At 38.7% G+C, this 17,143-nt stretch overlaps 2 long non-coding RNA genes across 5 annotated transcripts; both read right to left on the bottom strand.

Moving 5' to 3' along the window:
* Positions 1-2,164: 2,164 nt before the first annotated feature.
* Positions 2,165-4,064, bottom strand: LOC109204849 (uncharacterized). Its single transcript, XR_002064375.2, has 3 exons — positions 3,351-4,064; positions 2,453-2,628; positions 2,165-2,321 (listed from the first exon to the last, which is right to left on the bottom strand). It is a non-coding gene; the product is annotated as an uncharacterized LOC109204849 (long non-coding RNA).
* A 6,204-nt stretch (positions 4,065-10,268) lies between these two features.
* On the bottom strand, positions 10,269-16,647 carry LOC109204850 (uncharacterized). Of its 4 annotated transcripts, none has more exons than XR_003213521.1 (4): positions 16,591-16,647; positions 12,615-13,357; positions 11,465-11,643; positions 10,269-11,331 (listed from the first exon to the last, which is right to left on the bottom strand). It is a non-coding gene; the product is annotated as an uncharacterized LOC109204850 (long non-coding RNA). The 4 variants fall into 4 exon arrangements; XR_003213520.1 differs by having other exon boundaries at positions 11,465-12,718; positions 13,195-13,357; XR_002064376.2 differs by having other exon boundaries at positions 13,195-13,357.
* Between the last annotated feature and the right edge of the window lie 496 nt (positions 16,648-17,143).

Below are 17,143 nucleotides of genomic sequence, written 5' to 3'. Positions count from 1 at the left end.
ATATATAGATATGTATATATAGAGAGAGAACATGTAAACAAAACAGATAAATCAGAAAACAAATTACTCAAAAATGATGATAATCGTGTACTTCACAGCAGAAAATACTGCAGAATAAAATAATTTTCTGCACCCTGTAATCGTTAATAAAGAATGAAAAATGTACACGGAGGCCATAATATCTACGAACATATTACAATATACATATTAAAATATGTTGTATAGCATATAAGTGCTGTATAAGTCCATAATACTGTATCAGAATTCTGTGAAAAACATAACATAGTCTAACCCCCCCCTTGTTTTACAAGACCCCCCCCCCAACACACACACACACACACACACACACACACACACACATGCATATTTTGTCTTCAAACTCCAGTGCAGTTTATTTCACACCTCAAACCTTTTGTAAGCAATTAAACAAATAAAAGTTAACTGCCATAAATTACAGGTTGCAATAAAATAAACCACTACCTCTTTTAAATAACAGAAAAACAAACCATCTTCATGGTGTAATTATTTTACGTATAGTTTTTTTTTTTTTTTTACTGTGTAAGAATATTCAACAATACATTTTTCAAAAAATGCCTCTGTGCAAAATGGGTTTAAGAACAAAAACAACTGTGGGATACTTCTACTGTCCGTGATTTGAACTGGTTGAACAAATTGTGGCAGGATCAGTGTTGTGCCAAGGTCGGTATGACTGACAAAATTGGTTCCCCCTGCGTCGCGAGAATTCGCTGAGTACGGTGTGCGGATCCAGTTTACTGCGACTCCATTACAGACAATTACACATGGAAGTAGTGATGTTTTAGTTTTGTGAAAAATGAGTGTCGTTACATTACCATTCAGTTTGAGGGTTGCAACTGAAAATTATATATTTATCGTTCTCATGTATGGAGAGGGATTGTTTTAACAAACGACTAACAATTTTGGCTTATAATTATCTTTATCCTCCTGTAACTTTACTGTATAAAGAGCTAAAACCTCTAAAGTTTCAGGAGTAGTTAGTCGTTATAAAAAGTGGGATACTGTTTGTCTGTGATTTGGAGAGCCCAGCGTGTGCTCCTGACGCAGGGGAAAAGAATTCTGTCGGGGATACCTACATTGGAACGACAGCTGTCGTGCAGGTGAAGTCAAAGGCAAGATATGCGTCATCATATGTTCTGGTCTTTGGCTCGGAAGGAAGTTGGTTTAGAAGCATATTTGGCGATGCTTCAACCTCTGCTTTGCGTTTGTGTGGGAGCCCCGTCACAAAACCTGTCCATTATTTGGGAACCAAATTGGTCTAGAACATAAATGCTTGAAGGACACATACAGGAAGTAAATAAACAAACATACAAAATAACTGAACACTGAATCTAGCTGAATTTATTATTTGCACATTAAAAATAATATGAATATGAGGCGTCAATATTATAATCAATAAAAATTTAAAAAATATATATAAATGTAAATGTGAACTAAGAGGAAAGACATCAAGATGCTTTCTCTGTTTTCCTGATCTTATTGTAAGAAACCTTCTGCAGAGATTATGGCAGTATGCAGTTATTCAACAAAGCAATGCTTCCTGTTACTTCCAGGTTGACTGTAAAGTGGATTCTAGGTGTTCTACAGTCAGAGGCTTCAGCTGAGAGCTGCTCTCCAAAGACCTGGAGCTGAATCTACTGTCAGATCTTTACATCACCACAATATTTTTTAAAGAACGTGGTTTTCTTAACTTTCCAATTTCTCAGCATCTTCAACTTTTGTTCCCAATTTTCTCTCTTTCTTTGTCCGTATACATGAATGTACATCTTTGTGCTGCCCTCATTCACACTGATGATTTGTTACTGACATCTGCTGCAGAGTTGTCCGTACTGCAGCAGCACAGATATGCCAGCGGCCTGTCAATGGGCCCTTTCCTCATAAGAAAAAAAAGAAACAAGTCCACAAAAGGAATGAGCACAAACAAAATGATGTCTGCGGTGTCACTGACATGGCAGTTTGGGGGAACGCTGACAGCTAATAGAGTGACTGCAGGTAAGTTTAACAGTGAGTACTTAAACAGCAACACAATCAGAGTTGCTACAACTCTTCGTTTTTCCTCAGTGCACACTGAGGTTGCAGCAGGCAGGGCTTTGGTGGTCCCAGCTATAGAGAAGATGAACAGGGGGGCAGGGAGAAGGGCATGAATTACAAAGCGTAAAAGCACTTGTAAGGCTATGGCAAGACTGGCCGTTATAATACAAACACTCCACACTAGAAGGCAAACCAACACAGAACCCTTAGTTTGTCTGATGAAGTCGAGGAAAGGACAGGTGATGAAAAAATACCTGCAATACGAGACAGATGGATATTTTTGTATTATCGCATGACAACGTAGTATATTTATGCCCATATGGATATGTGACAGGACAAGAGAGTGTTCACACACATGCAAGTACACACAGAGAGAGATTGGTACCTTTCCAAAGCAATGCAAATGCTGAAGTCAATATTCGCCGTCACACTAAAGAGGGCTAATGCAGCACAGGTGGTGCCATCCAGTCGTGCCACCCAAACAAACAGTATGCAGAGTTGGACCAGATTGGAGATGAGCAGATTTATGTAATACGTGACAGTGAGAGGATCCCTTCGCCCCTGCAGAAAATATTTGACAAAAGAAGATTTGAGAAGCTTCTTCCTGTGAGGCAGCAGGATCGAATCAACACCACACTGCCCCTGATATACAAGCCATAATACTTTATGTTGTATCTTAAATCAACAAAAAAAGCTGTAAATTTGAGAGAGATTGGTGCATCATATCTACTTTAAAAGTTGACATAATTTAGCAGCCAAGTTTTCCTCACAATGTTGAGTGCAGAGTAAAGAGTCTGTTCTCAATAACCAGAAAGATCTGAACAGCCAGGAAGCTCAAAAACGCAAATACAAAAAATGAACAGCAGATGTCACATTGTGTCAACCTGCTTCCGTTTTTCTGCAGATACAAAATGAGTGACAAATTCAAGGAAACATAAATGCTGAACCTGCAGTGGGCGGATGCATTCTTATTTATGGTGTCCAGGAGCATATTGTTGTTATCCTAAAGGTCATGTGTATTTTAGGATGAAACATTTCTGTCCTGATAGGAGTAGTATGAAAACTTGGGAGTTTATAGGGTAGGAATAAGTAATAACAAATAATAACAAATAATGTTTTAGTAAGTATGAAAATTATGTAAATCATAAGTTGTGGTCTCCAGATCTCGCAATAATTGAACATCTACAGTGTACACTCAATATTCAAATATACTAAAATAAATAAATAGTCTTTTTATGTGTGTGTGTGTGTGTGTGTGTGTGTGTAAATGCATAATTTCGTACCACATAACACACACAAACAATGAAAATTATGGTCAGAGGAAGGCAGACACAGATGTTGATCCACAGCACAGCGTTTGGGACATCCCACATCTCTGGCTGACTCTCAGTGTTGTGGAGTTGCTGTTAAAGATTCTTCTATTCCCTTTTCAACAAGAAAAAAAACTGTGAAACAGATTAACATTGTTCATGGTTGGCTCAGTGAATACCACTCAACCCCTCAGAGTCTGCTGATATTTTTGTACAATATGGTATATCAAGTGAAGCCATTCAAAACTCTTATCTAGACTCGCAGAAACATGTTTTTGATGCTGTAGGTGTTTGACCTTTTTTCTTAAAGCTGTCATTAGCACTTTTTTACTGAAAAGAAAGTTTAATTAATTCATTGCACCCTGGACAGGTCGTCAATGTGTTGCAGAGCTGATGTTGGTGAATTGTGCGCAGGCAGGGGGAAGCCAGAGGAAATTGGTAGAAGCCTGTAGTGGTCCTGATGAGCAAATTGGTTGTCTGGCCTGAGTTAGAGGGGTGGAAGGCCAATTTGAATCTGAACCATTTGAACATCACTTATCTGGTTCCCTCTGAAGTTTCCTTCAGGATAGCTGAAGGAAATGAATTTATATAGCACCAGTTTACAAAATCTGTTGCTTGAAGGCACTGTAACACCCACAATTAGATGATACCGTATGAGCAAGCACTTGGTGACAGTATGAAGGAAAAACCGCCTTTAAACATGTAGAAACCTATGGCAGAACCAGACTCAGGGAAGGCTGAGGTGAAAGAGAAGAGAGTAGTGAAGGAAATAATCACTGAGGGACTAAACAAGGAGGAACACAGCATCCAAAGACAGAGGGAAGACTGACACTACATCTCTACAGAGGGCTAACCAGGGAAGAGGAAACAAAATGGTACTCTATAGGAGACGAGGAGGAAGCAAAATTATTAGCAAGACATGGAAGACAAACAACTAATCAACAAAATGAACAATGGGAAGTAAATACATTTGTTAAATACAAACCATGATGAAGACACAGAACACATGAAAATTTGCCTAAACAATAAACAACAATGAGAAACAGAGAAGACTAAATAAGCAGAAACAAAACATTACCAACAAAAGAGACACCGTAAATGGATAAAACAGACTCCCTGAAAAACCCTGAGATAATGTGTAAATGTTGTATTTACTTACCTCAGGACTGCTAGGTCAGCGAATGGGTAAAAACTGCAATATGAGAAGTTTGGGGAAGTTGCAGTTACATACTTTGCACCCCACCCCCAACAAACTGTCACACTCACAGCATAGAGTAGTTGGATGTTTTATTTAGAGTGCAAACATTTTGTATTTTCAGTTCGCAGTGTTGTTTAGTTTAAAATGAGCAATCCCACTATAACCTTCATGTAAAGCATCCCTGCAGTCTCAAGCACATCAGGAAACAGTGAAAAAACTAGAAAAATGTTTTATTTTGAGGAAATGAACAGCTTGTTTAAGTCAAAAAACTGAATCTGTAATACTGTAATATTTAAAACACAGTATAGATGTTACACCAGCTGAATGTGAAGCTTATAAATTTGATAATGGTCAAAATTGCGTTGCAGCAAAAAGCTTCTCCATATTACTGTTAACATGGTACTTTAAACAAATAAATATGAAGTAAAAGGAAAGCTGACATCAAACCTTTTTGTCTATGATGCCTTTTTTTTGGTTGAAATTTTCAACAACCAAGTTGTGTTTTTTAAAACCCTTGTGAAGACATTCATTTTCACACCACTGACTCTGTCATTGCTGTGTTACTGCATGTGTTGTACCACAAGTATATTTAGCCCTCAGAGGTTACTTAATGATCGCTGATCACCCCGGTGATTATCAGTTTTTATTTTGCAGTTTCAAACAGTGTTCGAGAGGACTGAGATGTAAGTGACAAAAATAACATGGTACTGTAACTACAGTGTGCAGAAGCTTTCTGCCAGTTAGAAGAGACAGTGGAGAGTGTCCAAAGGAGATGAAAGTGGTGTTTGGAACAGACTTCAATGGTGGGTAATGCAAAAAGGCAGATGGCTGTGGGGAACATGTAATAAGAGTAGAGGAATCTGAGCACAGATGAACTTGAGCATGTGCAGAAGGTTAAATTTAAGATGGAGGAATGTTGTGCAGAGTTCAGGGAGGAGTTCAGACAGACTGAGTGGTCGGGAAGAGTCAGTAGATGACTGGGAAAGTACACCTATACTGGTGAAGTAAACTGCCAAGAAGGTCTTTTGAAACGAAGTACAAGGAAGTAACGTATTTTCAGCACTATAAGGCGCACTTAAAATGCTTTAATTTTCTCAAAAATCGACAGTGCACCTTATAATCCAGTACACCATATGTATTGACCTTAGTGGGTGAAGAGGACTCTCCATTTACATGTACAAATTGGAGTCTATTAGATAGATATGATACAAACCACTGCAGCGCAGTACCTGTAATACCTACAGCATGCTCTAATCGCTCTAACAGGATATTATGATCAACAGTATCGAACGCAGCACTGAGGTCTAGCAGGACAAGCACAGAGATGAGTCCACTGTCAGAGGCCATAAGAAGATCATTTGTAACCTTCACTAAAGCTGTTTCTGTGCTGTGATGAGCTCTGAAACCTGACTGAAACTCTTCAAATAAGCCATTCCTCTGCAGATGATCTGTTAGCTGTTTGACAACTACTCTTTCAAGGATTTTTGATATGAAAGAAGGTTGGAGATTGGCCTATAATTAGCTAAGACAGCTGGGTCTAGAGATGGCTTTTTTCTCTGTATTTATTATTGTGTGATCTACTGTACAATATAAAGCGCCTTGAGGCGACTTTTGTTGTGATTTGGCGCTATATAAATAAAATTGAATTGAATTGAATTGAATTAAGTAAAGGTTTAACTACAGCCACCTTGAAGGCCTGTGGTACATAGCCGATTATTAGAGATAGGTTGATCATATTTAAGATCGAAGAATTAATTAATGGCAGGACTTCTTTGAGCAGTTTTGTAGGAATGAGGTCTAAAAGACACGTTGATGGTTTGGAGGAATTAATTATTGAAGTTAATTCGGAAAGATCAATTGTATGAATTCTGGTTGTGCTTACTGATCTTGAACCGATTTTATGTTGTACATGGTGCTCAAAAATCTGTCAAAAAAGGTTTTAGTACAACTTTGGTAAGCTACGAAGTCGCACTGCTTGATGGATTGTCTGAGCATTACGGCTACCAAGAGGTTCGCAGAGTAATTTGGGTCCAAAACGCCGTCCGCTTCAAGTCCCAAAGTCAAACAAACGCTGCAACATCACTGAGTTAAAAACCGTCTAAATTATTTCAATTTAAAACAAAATGATCAGTGTTGTTGCTTTACCAGGTGTAACTATTACGTTTAACATCCAGGCATCCATGAAAACAGAATTTATTAAATTGAACGGAGTTAGAAGTTAGCAGGAAGTTAGCTCGCTAGTTTCCACGTAAATGTGATATAGCATGTCCTGACTGAGAGATTTCGGAAACAAATTAAGACGTACAGCTCTGCTATCACTTCCGACATAAATGAAGACAGAAAACTAAACCACAGTTACATTTGTAGGGTTACTGAAGTTTGGCTACCTGGTTTATAACGATGCGCTACGATATTGCTAGCGACACAGCTATGTTAGCATAACATAAACAGTGAAGCTGGAGGATGAACACTAACTTTTTTCCACTCGATAAAGGTTAACGTGAGGGTTCCCGATGGTTAGGGACAAATGCAATCGCATGGCAGGATGCTGTAAACGGACCGAACTTCAGTCAGCAGAACAACTGAGATAATCCATCCACAATACGAGGTTAGTCATTAATATACTGCTGCACAGGCTGGGCTGTAGTTACATCGTAAGGTTTTAATTAAAAACTGAGCTTTAAAATGATTAGCGGTGATAAAAACCGAGAGAGGCTGGCAGTGATCACTGACTGTTTTTAGGGGCTTTTTGAGATTAAACAGAACAAGATATAAAGCATTAAAACATGTTAAAAACACAAACGCCTTATTAAACGCAGGGTAGTTTGGGCCAGGAAGCAGGATTCGTCACATCATCACTTAAAGACCGGATAGCAGTGGTGTGTTGTTTACACTTGAATATCAATGTTTAACATTGAGTGTGATGTTGTTTCTGTTTAGGTTCTTCCTGTTTTGTTATAGCTTCCAGCCTTTGTTAAATGTTTTACTCTATTTGGGCTACACCTGTGTTCAAGTATGGCTGTCCAAGCTAACATCCTGCTAACTTCTAAACTAGACTAAGGAGATCACAGACTTCAGGAGGACTCACACCCTGCACACCCACTAACCATTAATGGTGCTGCTGTGGAGAGGGTCAGCAGCAGTCCCTGGATGTGTGCATCTCAGAAAATCTCTCCTGGTCAAAAAAACAGCATCACTGATGCCATCAGGGAAAGAGACTGAAGAGCCTCCGGGCTAGAACCAGCAGACTTAGAGACAGCTTCGTCCATCAGGCTGTCAGGATGCTGAACACTCTCCCTGCTCTGTCCCTCTCCACTCTCAAACACACACACAAACTCCAGACCTGCAATCACCTCTTCCCTCTGAACCTTCACCATCGCCTTTTCACTGACTGCCCTCACCCCGACTTGCACACGAACTCTTGCCCACAAGCACTTTGTGTTAGACAATGTTGTTTATGTAAGATAGTATTTTATTGTATTTTAATAATAATAATGGATTGGATTTATATAGCGCTTTTCAAGGCACCCAAAGCGCTTTACAATGCCATTATTCATTCACGCTCACATTCACACACTGGTGGAGGCTACTGTTGTAGCCACAGCTGCCCTGGGGCAGGCTGACAGAGGCGAGGCTGCCATATCGCGCCATCGGCCCCTCTGGCCAACACCAGAGAAAGAGAAAGAGCTATCAATCTGTCAATCCTTTCCGTGTCCGGGCCGGGTGAGGTTTCCCGTGTTGAGTCAAATTAAGCCGCATGGGGGTGGCTGTAGCTCAGGTGGCAGAGCAGGTCAGCCACTAATCAGAAGGTCGGTGGTTCGATCCCAGGCTGCATGCCAAATATCCTTGGGCAAGATACTAACCCCATGTTTGCCTACTGGTGGTGGTCAGAGGGCCCGGTGGCGCCTGTGTCCGGCAGCCTCGCCTCTGTCAGTGCACCCCAGGGCAGCTGTGGCTACAATGTAGCTTGCTATCGCCAGTGTGTGAATGTGTGTGTGACTGGGTGAATGACTGAATGTAGTGTAAAGCGCTTTGGGGTCCTATGGACCAGAAAAGCGCTATACAAATGCAGGCCATTTACCATTTAGGGTAAAGTGTCTTACACTTTGTTGTACATGAGACTTTTATGTTATTTTTATTGTTTTATCTTTATATTGTTTTAGTGTATACTGAGGACCGTGGGACCATTGCAATTTTAAATTCCTGTGTATGACTCTACATATGGTTTTTGACAATAAAGGTGATTTTAACTTCTAATTCTGTTCAACTTCAGAAATCCTGTGTTCATGGATGCCTGGATTTTAAGCATTATTTTCAAACCTGGTAGAGCAGCCACACTGATCAGTGATGAAAGAATTTAGACAGTTTTTAACTTTCAGTCATGCTGCAGTGTTTATTTGAGTTTGGGGACTGAAGAGGCGTTTGGACCCAGAAGCTAATGACATCAGACTTATGAGGTGGATAGTAGTCCTCAGTGGTCAGATTGTTATGCCCTAGCACTGACTGTTTTGTAGTATTCTGTTTTCTTATGTTCACCCTTTAGTTGCCTTGTGTACGACAATGTTGTGATGCTTTCTAATCCACTATTTTTTGGATTAAAATTTAGTGCTTTTGTACATTTTTGAAATTCCTTTCCATCATGGTATACTAAACCTTCCCAACTCTGACACAAACACTATATTGCCAAAAATATTTGTTCGTCTGGCTTCACATTCATATGCACTTCAGTGACATCTTAATCACAGGGTTAAACAAGATGTAACCAAACCCTTTGCAGCTATAACAGCTTGTGTAACTTGTGTAACTAAACTGAGCAAAAGGAAAACTTTGTTTTGCTTTGTTTGTTTGTCTCTATTTTATTTCTGTGGTTGTATTTTTTTTAACATGTTTAAAATAAAGATTCAATTCAATTCAATGGAATGATATTATGGAATGTTGGTGAATGTATATGTTTGAAATAAAATGAACTGAACTGAACTGAACAGCTTCAACCCTTCTGGGAGGCTTTCCAGAAAGTTTATAGGAAGTTTTGACCATCCTTCTGAATTGCTGTCATTCCCAACCACTTCTGCTTTGTTATCACAACACTAACTGCTGACTGTGGAATATTTAGTAGCGAGGAAATTTGATGACTGGCTTCTTCTACATCCTGTCTCAGTACCATGCTGGAATTCAGTGAACTCCTGAGAGCAACCCATTCTTTCACAAATGTTGGTAAAAGCAGTCTGCATGCCTAGGTGCTTGATTTTATACACCTGTTGTTAAAGAATTGACTGAAATGCCCGATTCAATTATTTGGATGGGTGAGTGAAAACTTTTGGCAATATATTATATAGCAGTAGTTATACAAAGTAGTTGTAATGTAATATGACAACAGTAAAAATATCTCTCTTCCTGTTTGTGTCCTTCTGTTTTTCTCCCAGTCCTTGTTATGCCTCCTCTGATATCTGTTATCTAATGTACCATCAGCATCATATACTAGCAAATCGTGTAACTAAACTGTTTGCTTCAAAAGGAAGGTATAGGAAAGTCACACATATCGTTTCCCAGAGTAAGTGTGGAAAAAAGTGTATGAAATGTATAAAAAGCCTTAAAAGGATTGCTGACATGCACTCGCAGAGATGTTCACTGTGCACTGTGATCAGCTAGTTCAACTGAAAACAAAAACTTCCAGTTTAATTTTTTTTCTTGTAATTTTTTTAATCCAACATGTAAAAGAAGTTTTCAAAAAAAAGTCTCAACATTGAATCACTATATTCAGGTAGCCAACACAGCCAAAGCACGTATGCAGGTACATATTTCATATTACTAGTAGTACATAATGGAATCATAACTAGTAGATCAGAGGAAACACAAATGTTATTGTGAGGAACACAAAACTCAAAAAAGTGCCAGAAAGGCTGAAATGTAAATGTAACATTGATAAAGGACTATTTTTTAAAATTCTACCTTTATTTACTATCTAAAAATAGAACGAGTACAGGAGAATTAATTCATTCATATCATCCATTTATCCAATAAAACAATGCTTCCTGTTAGGCGGGTTCAGATTGACTGAGAACTGGATGCCAGGTGGTCAATAGCCAAAGATGCTTCAGCTGAGAGCAGCAGTTCTAAATCCCTGGAGCTGTCTGATGTCTATTTGCAGATGATGGTGTTTGCTTAATTCACTCTAATCTCTAAGCTCTACCTTCATGTGAGTCCCCATCTCTTTCTCTCTTTGTCTCTGAATGCATGAACCCAACTCCCTGTGCTACCATCAGTCACACTGATGATCTGCTGCTGATATCTGCTGCAGTCTCGCTGCAGTAGCACATACATGCCAGCAGCTTGTCAACTGGCCCGTTCTGCATGAAAATAAACAAAGTAAAGTCTACAAAGTGACCGAAAAGAAAAAAAATTAGGAATGCAATGCAATATAGGTCAACGTTGCCAGTTAGATATATTGATAGATTAACTGCAGGTAGGTTTATCAGAAAGTAGTTAAATAGCAACAAAACCAAAGTTCCCACAATTCTTCGCTTTTCCTCAGTGGACACTGATGTGGCAGCCGGCAGGGCTTTGATAGTTCCAGCTAAACAGAAGATTAACACGGGGGCAGGAAAGAAGGCATGAATGATTAAGCGTGAACAGTCTTCTATGGTTACAGCAAGAGCAGCACTAACAAAACAAAGGACCCAGACCAAAACAAAGACCAGCACAGAACCTTTTGGTTGCCTGATGCAGTTCAACAGCGGGAATGCGATGAAAAAATACCTGCAAAATATGTAATACAGATATTCTGATTATAACAGTACAGAAAGGTTTATGTCTGAACATAATGATGCTTCACAGTATAATATAATGTTCAGACACGTGCAAGTACACACACTGAAACACAGAGCGGTACCTTTCCAGAGCAATGCACATCTTGAAGTAAAGAGTGGCCATCAAACCAGAGAGATAAATGACAAGAGGAATACTGAAGGATGTATCGCTGATCTTCACGGCCATAACAAATGGGAACTGGAATAGATTGAAGACAAGGAGGCTTGTGTAATATGTGACAGGAGCCTGATCCCATCGCAGCTGCAACAGAAAAAAAATGCATTAATGCAGTAATATATACATTACACGTCTTAAACTAACTCTCTTTTTATAAAATGTTTTTGTAGTGACAACATACATTTTTCCACTTGCTTTTACTTTAATTATTATTGTGGAAATGTTTCTGAGCATGACATGAGAATGAAGACATGAGTGGCATATCATGAGGAGTTTAGGAGTTTAGACCTCATTGATCAGACTGTGCCATGTCTAATGTTCAGTTTTGTACAAGGTTTCCTGGACTTTGGAGTTTTCCTGGAGACTTCTATCTCTGCTTCATCTGGAACCATAGTCAGATTGATCCCACTTACTCACATGACTTTTCAAAATCCCTTTTCAGTAGTCAGAAGCAAAAGCCTTTTTCTTAGCCCAAAGAGTTATTTACCCCAACACCCATCCACATCCAACCGGACACCACCAGAGTGGGCCTTGTTCTCTCCCAACAAAAGGAGGGTGAGATGCACTCATGTGCCTTTTATTCTCACTGCCTCCCACCAGCAGAATATAACAATGAGTGGAAACACTGACTGGAAGGAGCTGAGCACCCATTCATCGTCTGGACTGACCATAAAAGCATCACTTATCTCAAAAAGGCGAAACATCTCAACGGGTGACAAGTAGGTAGTCCCCATGCTTGATTAATTTTGACTGCCTTCCTCCTATACTATTGGCTGACTTACCTGGGGGCTTAAATCACTGGTCCACTACCCCACATGGCAGGAACCCTGGACTTTGTTGCTGGTCTATCGCCATCTTAAGGTTACACAGTAATATTAACCTTTGTTGATCTTTTTTTTTTCCTAAAGTAGCCCACATTGTTTCCTGCCTAAATTACTTTGTACTCTGGAGGCAGAGCCTTAAGCTTTCAGGACCCTCTTCTGTGGAACCAGCTTACTGGGAGAAATTGGGAGAAAGACACCCTCTTTACTTTTAAGATTAGGCTTAAAACGTACCTTTTTGCTAAAGCACATAGCTAGGGCTTGACCAGGTGACCCTGAATCCTGATCACAGCAGATGGCCTCCCCTCCCTGACCCTGGTGCTGCTTGAGGTTTCTTCCTGTCAAAAGGGAGTTTTTCCTTGCAACTGTTGCCAAAGTGCTTGATTATAGGGCTCATATGATTGATAGTGTTTCTTTGTAGTACTGTAGGGCCTTGAGGTAACTGTTGTTATGATTGTCAGCTATATAAATAACACTGAATCGAATTGAGGTAAATTGAAATCGAGGCCTAATTAACCCTGTTTCTGTCTGCCTCAAGTTACCACATAACATGAGGGTCCATAATGTGTTTCACATCTTCCAGTTAAAACCTACAAGTTCCTGTTCATTGAGAATACTGAAGAAATACCTTAATTGTAATAATCATTGATTAAAGTTATGTTGAAAGACACAAAGACAAATGTATCTACAGACTGTATTAGAAATGTGAGCATCATAGTGCCCTGAATTATTGTATTGGACAGATTGTTTTCCTCAAATTATTCACATCATGACAGATATAAAGAGACATGAATATAAGTTATTATTCACTTACTGAAAAACACACACCACAGATAACCACGATGGTCAAAGAAAGACAGATGCTTCCGCAGATCCCTACCACCATAAGGATAAGCTCCATCCCACTTTCCATCCCACCTCAAGCTCACTTTCTGTGATGAAGTTCCTCCAGAAGATAATGCCAGCTATTGGAACAGCTGGTGTTGGAAAAAGCAAGAGTGTAACACTGTTAGCTGAACATGAAATGATGGATAAAAATAATGGTGAGAAAGCAAACAAGTCATTGTACATGTACAATTTCCTTGTACAATGACAATGACAATAAAGGGCTATTTTTACTTACAAAACTGGGTTTACTTGTGTAACACAATATTGTTTTTAAGATTGTGCTTGTAGCAGTCTGAATTTATGTGTTTAAATACTTTGATAAAATGGTTTTGAACCAAAATGACAAAATAACCAATTGCAAGGGCCGGTGTCCCTGCAGGCTTTAGATCTCACCCTGGGTCGACACACCTGAATCACATGATTAGTTCATTACCAGGCCTCTGGAGAACTTCAGGACATGTTGAGAAGGTCATTTATCCATTTAAATCAGTTGTGATGGATCAAGGACACATCTAAAACCTGCAGGACACCGGCCCTCGTGGACTGGGATTGGGGACCCCTGATATACACATTTACATTTACAAGTGTATATAAAGTGTTATGACTTTATATTAATAATTGTAAGCATTTACCTTACTTTGCTCAGTGCTGCTTCCACCAGAACTAGTCACCTGTCACTAGGGAGCAGAGATGGGCAGTAACGCGTTACTGTAACCTGATTACTTTTTTCAAGTAACGAGTAATGTAAGGGATTACTATTGCAAAAACGGTAATTAGATTACCGTTACTTTCACGTAGGAACGCTGCATTACTGCGTTACTAAAACCGTGATTTTTTTGCGAGAATGTCTCATGACAGTGACATAAGTGAGTGCGACGCTCATGACAACAGCTGTGTGCAGATCAACAATGGATAATATATCGAGTGCGGAGAGAGTATGAGCGTGCAGCGTTTAAAGCGTGGAAGTACTGACCTTACTTTGAGTTTGATTCCATAAAAAGTGACAAAAACATTAGTGTCCGTTGTGCGTGGGAAGAGAACTTCTTTTTACAGCGAAAAAACCCCCTAAACTTCCAAGCAAGCGCCGAGTGTACTATGACGTAATGTGAAATTCACAGAGAAACTCGCGGATTCTTCCACTGACCGCCGCGGCACACCTGCACCAGGGTAAACCTCCGCCTACCCCAGTCCTGCTTTACAGGTGAAAATAGAGCAACAGGACCGCTAGTCTTCGATTTTATTTATTTTCTGCTGTGTTTTACTTGCATCTATTTGAAAGAGTGAGTGTAAACACAAAAAAATATTTTATTTTATGTGCTGGAATGTGCAGAAAATAGGTTTAAATGTTAAACAAATTTCTTCCAGTCAGAGAATGTTGCATATAATTTAATTTTTGCTTGATGCATAAAGTTAAAAGATTTAAAGTTTAAAGTTTTAAAAAGAGACGTTTCCATTTGATTACATTTTGTATGATGGATTATGCAGAAAAAGTAGAATTGGGCTGAAAGATCTATCACTTTATCACCTATTCAGGTTGTAAATCGTAACTAAGTAATTAATTACTTTTGAAAATAAGTAATCAGTAAAGTAACGGGATTACTTTTTGGGGGAAGTAATCAGTAATTAGTAACTGATTACTTTTTTCAAGTAACTTGACCAACACTGCTAGGGAGGATGTTTTTAGAGCTTGTGTTCAACAGGGAAGTTGTGGTAACTCACTCTACACCCCAACCCCCACTCACAAACATTCACAGTCATGCAAGTAAAGACACAAAAATAAAATATCTGATTTGAGATAAGGGGTATGGCAAGTAATTTTAGTACAATTAGTGATGTCCACATCAACTATATATATATATGGAAGCAAAGAGCACAATATCATTACTTTTCATAATTTATTTGTATTTATATTAGTGCTGTCAATAGATTAAAAAAATAACTAATCCCACAATTTTCGGTAATTAATCGCGATTAATTGCAATTACTTGATCAATAGCCTGGTTGCAATTACATGTTTTCAATTTTATATTTAAGCTTGTAACTGACATTTATGTAATATAATTAAGTAAATGCAGAGTAAACACAAAGAATGTGTGCTTAAATTCAAAGAGAATTTGAATAGTTTTCTTCAATCTTTTAACACAGGTTCTCTCCTGTGAAATACAACTACAAAAAAAACCTATATACTAATAGGTAAGTATACACTAATATATAATATATATTAGTGCTGTCAAACAATTAAACTGTTTAATCAGATTCATCACAGGGTTACTGTGGATTAATTGTGATTAATCACGATTAAATATCATTCATTTTTATTCTATATTAATCGCTTTTCATTTTGCATGAGCAAACAGACTCGAGAAAAAAGGGAAAATATCTGAACTTAACATGTTTATTGAACATCTTGAACATTCATGTTAACAAAAAACAAAAACATTTATCCACTCTCTGTCTGCCACTCCTGGGGAGGCACTTCAAGTCCTTGAAACGAGGAACCAAAGCTATGTAAAGTGTGTGTTCTCAGTCATATTAATAGGTCTGCAGTTTGTTGCAATCCATTTGGCAATTGTGTCAGTCAATATTTCCGAGGTAGACTTGCTGAGTCCCCGATGCTCTGTGCAAGCTGGGTGACGTGTTAGCCAAAGTGCTAGCAGCATCCTCGACTAACGTTTGCTTCGCGTCAATGTGATATTTTAAGCTGGAAGCGCTTCGGTGAAAAGAAAATTCCTTCTTGCACAATGCGCATAATACTTTCTGTGGGTCGACTGTTCCATCTTGTTATTTCTTAAATACTCAAATTTTCCATAAAGAGGGCAAATGTCCATTTATCAGCTTCCAGATTGAGTTGATTGGTTCAGCTGCCCGTCACTACCAGATCAACTGCCCATTTACGTATGTGCGAAGGTAACTCTACTTGGACAAACTGCCCAAAATGTGTTGACAGAAACATGTCAGGGATTTTGAGTCATTCTGCACTCCAGATGCGTTCATTTTAATCGTGTTGACCGTGATGGCGTATTTATTTGCGTTACCACGTTAATTATAACAGCACTATTTACCATATAAAGCCACCAGAGTTTCACTTTGATTATAAATAAAATTGAACTGACCTAATCTGAACAGAATCAGGTTTAGTTAGTGCATTAACAATACACACATTTCCATTCACTGCTTTTACACAGAAGAACAAACTGCAAACACAAAAGAAATGAGTCGATCACATAACACCGACTGTCCTATTTATGAGGCTGTTTCATCATAATTATGCTCCTCTTCAAGTACAAATAATAATAATATTGTAAACATTGCCTTCACTGACCTGAGAGCCGCTTTCAGTTGAACCGGAGTGTAAAATCTGTAATATGATGAGTTTGTCTTGAACAGGGAAGTGGTGGTAGTCTAAGTTTTACCCCACCCCCACTGACATATGGGGGTGGGGTATAACTTTAAGTTTAATTTACAATAACTCGTCTTTCCAACTGTGCTGTTTCTTAAACCCAACAAAGTGGCCACATGAAACTAAAAGGAAAAGTATACAATTTATCTATGATACTTATGATTTATGAATTATTTTCTTCTTTAAATTGTTAACGACCAAGTTAGTAGTTCATATCTGATATTTTAAACATCAGATACTCAGATAACATCTGAGTTTAACAGTCTTTATCTTGAAGTTTCAAACTCTGTCAAAGAGAAGTGAACTAATAAAAATGCAGTTTAACGACACAGACGCTGTCTGGGAATTTAACTACTTAACTGCTCTAACTACAAAGCTCAATCATAAAAGGAAAGAAATTATGATCTTATTTATATGCTATTTAATTTACTCGCCCCCCCCCCAGGGACAAGGCCTCTTCTCCCCTGTCATGCTC

Source organism: Oreochromis niloticus, linkage group LG13 (genome assembly GCF_001858045.2).
Source record: "Oreochromis niloticus isolate F11D_XX linkage group LG13, O_niloticus_UMD_NMBU, whole genome shotgun sequence".
Lineage (NCBI taxonomy): Eukaryota > Metazoa > Chordata > Actinopteri > Cichliformes > Cichlidae > Oreochromis > Oreochromis niloticus.
The sequence above is the reverse complement of the archived record's forward strand: the minus strand, read 5'-3'. Positions and strand labels throughout refer to the sequence as shown.